The sequence below is a fragment of the Capricornis sumatraensis genome, chromosome 7, assembly GCF_032405125.1.
Source record: "Capricornis sumatraensis isolate serow.1 chromosome 7, serow.2, whole genome shotgun sequence".
Taxonomy (NCBI): Eukaryota; Metazoa; Chordata; class Mammalia; order Artiodactyla; family Bovidae; genus Capricornis; species Capricornis sumatraensis.
The window spans coordinates 18,661,161-18,667,089 of NC_091075.1; positions in this window are offsets into that span (position 1 = coordinate 18,661,161).

Below are 5,929 nucleotides of genomic sequence, written 5' to 3' on the forward strand. Positions count from 1 at the left end.
GCTGGAACGCATGGCAGACTGCAGGGACCAAACAGAGCCGCTGAAATTTGGATCCTTCCATCTAGCTCCTAACCCTACGGAATCACAGAGCAGGAGTTATTCTTATATACTTGAAGTTCCTAATTTTTATTCTGCTCCACACATCGCTTTTGATTTTACTCAGAGGAACCAAAAGAAGGCCTGAGAAGCAAAGAGAGTGGTATTTCAGGAACTTGAGTGCAAAAGTCTCCACTGAAACCTCACTTGGATGCTAACAAAAATCAGTTGTATTTTCCAGCTTGATGCCTACCTTGAGAATGAATGCTCTTATGTCATCTGTTGGTTACTGTTGATTATATACCAGTGGGCCATAAAAATGAAAGATTAAAGTCACAATATGTTTAGTACTGGCTTTCAGAGATGACTTTAAAAAACAAACAAACTCACTGGCTGCAGAAATGAAATGTTTAGTCATTTCTGACACCGATGTGGTTAAAGCAGCCTGTTTTGGACACCGACTACTTTCAGGTCTCAAGAAACTCCGGCTATTAATGCTTCCTTAGGGTTGTTCCACCTACTTACAGGGCAATTCAATCCATCCGTCAAGGTTTCTTAATGTTGCTCTCTGTGCACTCTACAAGAGAAGCAGAAGACACACATTAAGTCATAAATTCTTGGGGAGTTTACGATTTAACGAGAACCAGAGAGAACACAAACAAATAGAGAACTGTAAACATAAAAGACAAAACAAAAAAAAGCTCTCTTCCTTATAGTGTACTTGCTGCCTTTAGTAACAGAGGAGTTATTCCTGTGCCAAGGGCACTGGTAGTGTTACTAGTGGGTGTTCAGGAAACGAAAGTCTTTTTAGTATTTTTCCTCTCTTCAAAAAGTGGTAAATGTAGCACCACCGTTTCATAGTTCCTAATTCATGAAGGATACAGCACAGCTTGGATAGAGAAGTAGCAATGTTCTCGTGTATCAGAAATGATGACTGAATTGGGCAGAGTAGTCAGTTCCAACTGTGCAGTGAACATGCTGTTTTGGAACTAAAGGGCAAGAATAGTGTGTGGAGGATTCTGAGGCTAAACTTTGTGATTCCATGGATCTAAACTAAGCTTGTCAATTTAGTTAATTCGTTGAAGGGACATTTGCGTGCCAACTGCCTGCCCAATACACTTTTAGGGGATTTAAGAATGAGTAACAAAGAGGCCTTTCTCTCAACAAGCTTATGGTGTATGAGGATGAGGGTGGGGGGAGTTTGGGTGGGGAGCAAGTCAGCAGAAAATTGCATTAGTGTGTGGCGATTACTATAATGACTTCTATTTTCTATTTTTGGATTTAGTAGTAAAGTATGGATAGTTGGTAGCTATACTTCTTCTATAGTTTCTGGCGGAAGGGAATTGTGACTTATGGAACCGTTGCTGGCATAGCTGTTAAAGGTTAGAGAATTAAGGAACAAAAGAGAATTATGCTTACTGATGGAATTCTGGTATTCTGAGGGCAGTGAAATTTTCAGTCATGACTGTAAGGTGGAAGAGAGTCTGTAACGACCACTGTCAGTGGCTGGCTCATTTCTTCTCTGCCTTATCACTATAGTAACTCCAAAGACTGAACTCCAGTGGCCTGAAGGATTCCTGTGGTAGTGTTGGTAGGCTGGATATTCTAGAGAATTGATGTCTCTTCCCCCCTTACCCCCAAATCCCATCAATAACTGATGGGAGTAGGTACATAAATACCCCAATTTTGCTCTCCCAGTGGGATAACTCTGAGATTTGGCCCACAGAGTTCTACAGAGTGATTAATTGGTGGAAGCATTTAGGTGATCCTAGAAAATTGGGAAGGGTAATTATATTAACTGCTGGCAATCCCCCAATACCCCTTAACCAATCCAATTTTTCTTTCCTTTGCTAGAGCCAGACAGGGCAAGGAACTTCCATAGGTCAATATCCAGAGATGAATAGTCATGTTTTGAGGGCCAGTCCACAGACTCCTGCTGAGAGAAGCAGGTTTGCAACTTTTTAACACATAATTGGTCATGTTTTATACCTTGCAACCTCTTTGGCTACAAATATAGATAGATTAGCAGTGGGCCAGTCTGTGAATTGGCCTAAATTAGGTAGCCATTCATTAAAAAAATATTTATTGAGACTCTACAATGTGCCAACTACTATTCTAGCCATTGTGTAAAGCTGTGAACAAAGCAGATATAAATTCAATTCTTTATTAGTCTCTGAAAGCAATGCTTATGGAGATGGCAAGCAGGAAATGGTGGCCAAAGCTAGGAGATACACAATGGGTATGTCACACAGAAATGCAACAGCCACAGAAGGGAGAGAGTCATGCCCGTGTGACAGTGGAAGATGAAGTTAAGGTAGAGTTAAGCAGAGACAGAGATGGGCAAAGTCATGGTAATGCTGGGGCTCTAGAATGGGCATACCACAAACCTGCTGATGAGATGGTGGCAAGTAACTGACTTATAAAAGCTGCATCGGATTCTAAAGGACCACCTGGCTTCCAGACTCCACTTGTCTCTAAAAGCTGGCTTTGCTCTTCAGTTCAGTTGCTCAGTCATGTTCGACTCTTTGCGACCCCATGGACTGCAGCATGCCAGGCTTCCCTGTCCATCACCAACTCCTGGAGCTTACTCAAACTCATGTCCATCGAGTCAGTGATGCCATCCAACCATGTCATCCTCTGTCATCCCCTTCTCCTCCTGCCTTCAATCTTTCCCAGAAGCAGGGTCTTTTCCAATGAGTCAATTCTTCACATCAGATGGCCAAAGTATTGGAGTTTCAGCTTTAGCATCAGTCCTTCCAATGAATATTCAGGAGAATTTTAAGCATTACTTTGCTAGCATGTGAGAAGAGTGCAATCGTGCGGTAGTTTGAGCATTCTTTGGTATTGCTGTTCTTTGGGATTGGAATGAAAACTAAGCTAACCATTTCCAGTCCTGTGGCCACTGCTGAGTTTTCCAAATTTGCTGGCATATTGAGTGCAGCACTTTCACTGCTTCATCTTTCAGGATTTGAAGTAACTCAGCCAGAATTCCATCACCTCCACTAGCTTTGTTCGTAGTGATGATTCCTAAGGCCCTTGACTTTGCAGTCCAGGATGTCTGACTCTAGGTGAGTGATCACACCATCATGGTTATCTGGGTCATGAAGATCTTTTTTGTATAGTTCTTCTGTGTATTCTTGAAGAAGGATATGGCAACCCACTCCAGTATTCTTGCCTGGAGAATCCCATGGACTGAGGAGCCTGGTGGGCTATAGTCCACAGAGTCACAAAGAGTCGGACACGACTGAGCGACTTCACTTCACTTCTGTGTATTCTTGCCACCTCTTCTTAATATCTTCTGCTTCTGTTGGGTCCATACCATTTCTGTCCTTTACTGTGCCCATTTTTGCATGAAATGTTCCCTTGGAATCTCTGATTTTCTTGAAGAGATCTCTAGTCTTTCCTATTCTATTGTTTTCCTCTGTTTCTTTGCACTGATCACTTAGGAAGGTTTTCTTATCTCTCCTTGCTATTCTTTGGAACTCTGCCTTCAGATGGGTATATCTTTCCTTTTCTCCTTTGCCTTTAGCTTCTCTTCTTTTCCTCAGCTATTTGTAAGGCCTCCTCAGACAACCATTTTGCCTTTTTGCATTTCTTTTTCTTGGGGATGGTCTTGATCACTGCCTCCTGTACCATGCCACGAACCTCTGTCCATAGTTCTTTAGGCACTCTGTCTATCAGATCTAATCCCTTGAATATTTGTCACTTCCACCCTATAATCATAAGGGATTTGATTTAGATCATATCTGAATGGTCTAGTGGTTTTCCCTACTTTCTTCAATTTAAGTCTGAATTTGTTAATAAGGAGTTCATGATCTGAGCCACAGTCAGCTCCCAGTGTTGGTTTTACTGCATGTATAGAGCTTTTCCATCTTCAGTTGCAAAAAATATAATCAATTTGCTTTGCTCTAGGCCCAGTTTGTCCATATCTTTGGGGAACAAGATCCTGTTTTCTTATTTACCATTGTATTGTTATGATTTTGATTTTACAACAGGAAAAAATGCATATACTACTGCATATATTCACTCATTAAGGAAACTTGTGATAAATTCTTTTTCATTTTAAAGCTGATTAACACAGAAATTTGAACATGGAATTAAATGTTCAGTTTTAACTGGAAAGGAAACCGAGGCGCAGTGAAACAAAGTGATCTTCTGGTACGGAGAAAATCCTGACTCCAAATTCACAACATTTTAGGTCTATCAAGAGCAAATGCTAATAACCTCAATTACTGTGAACAGGCCTAGAAAAAAGGACACTTCTTGGGTATTCAGCATCCTGAACTGGCTTTCTCCATAGTTTCCAAACACATTACCCTCGTTATGTGTGTTTTACTAAATTTGCACTGGTCCAACCCATAGTTATCAGTGCCATTCTCTAATCTTCCTATTTATTCTTTTGTTTTATTCGATTGCATATATTTTTAACCCAATAGCATCAACATCACTTGGGAACTTGTTAAAAATGTAAATTATAGGGTCCATCCCAGAGCTACTGAACCAGAATCTTAGGAGCTGACACTCAGCGATTTCTCATAAGCTCTCTGGTTGATTTTGATGGCATGCTAGTGTTTGAAAGTTATTGCTGTAGGTTAAGAAACCATCTGGATCCACTTGCAGCAAATATTCAGAGCGTTCTTATGGATACCTCTGGAAAAGTTTTTAAAAGAAGAGACACTATAGCCTTTGAAAAATTAATCTCTCTGTTTGATGCTTATGAGGCCTATTTTGGTGGGGTTGTTGATGACAATGATGTGTATTTGTATCAGTGTGTGTGTTTCAGTCCTAAGTACATCAATTCCAGTGGTGTGCTAGGAAATGTTTAACCACTGGCTCTCTGGAAAAAGAAAAGGAAAGACATCAATTCAGGATTTACTAATTTCTGTCATGTAAATACTCCCACTATGGCCAGTTTCAAGGTGTCAACATGATGTCTCTGAAAATGGAGCCGAGAAGAGATGTGGAGTGGGGAAGAGATCAGCATAGTCAACTCTCAGAAGTACTGCCTCTACCCCCTGATTTTTTAAAAAATTGAAGCATAGTTAATATACAATGATGTGTTAGTTTCAGATTTACAGCAAAGTGATTCAATTATATATCTATCGATCTGTTCTTTTTGAGATTTTTTTCCCCTTATAGGTTATTTCAAAATTTTGAATATAGTTCCTTGTGCTACACAGTAGGTCTCTGTTGTCCATCTATTTTATATATAATAGTGTGTATATGTTAATCCCCAAATCCTAATTTATCCCTTCCCTGCTTTCCCGTTTGGTAACCACAGGTTTGTTTTCTCTGTCTACCACTAATTTTAATTCTACACATTTAAGTATATAATTTAAGACATAGTTATACCTACATGTTTGGTGAATAAAATCTGAGAGAAAAAATAAAGCTATACGGCTGGAATTTTATCTTTTGGGTAGGAAAAAAAAATAGTGTGATTAAAGCTTTTAATTAGCATCTCAAACCATTCTTCCTTGATTTTAATGACTTTCAGAAAAGTAACCAACAGAAAAAAAACAGATTAAGCATGTATTTATTTAAAATGTATTTTAAAAATAGCTCTCTTTATCACCTACTGCAACAAATCAGGCTATTTAAATACAGGGCATTTTCAACATAGCACTTTATGGCAATAAAACACTTTGCAAATCAATTTTATTGTTCCTCTCTGCAACCTCGAGAGGTAATAGATATGAACGCCCTATTTTTACAGATGAAGAAAGTAAGGCACAAAGAGGTCTTCAAACTTTCATATAGTGCCTTAATAGAAAGACTGGGATTAGGACTCAACCCCTGAAATTTCCCAGCCATAGTTTATTAGGTTGTTATTTTCTGAAATTTGAATAATTAAAAATGAGATTTTAATTGTGTATGGCCTGCAGAAGTGACA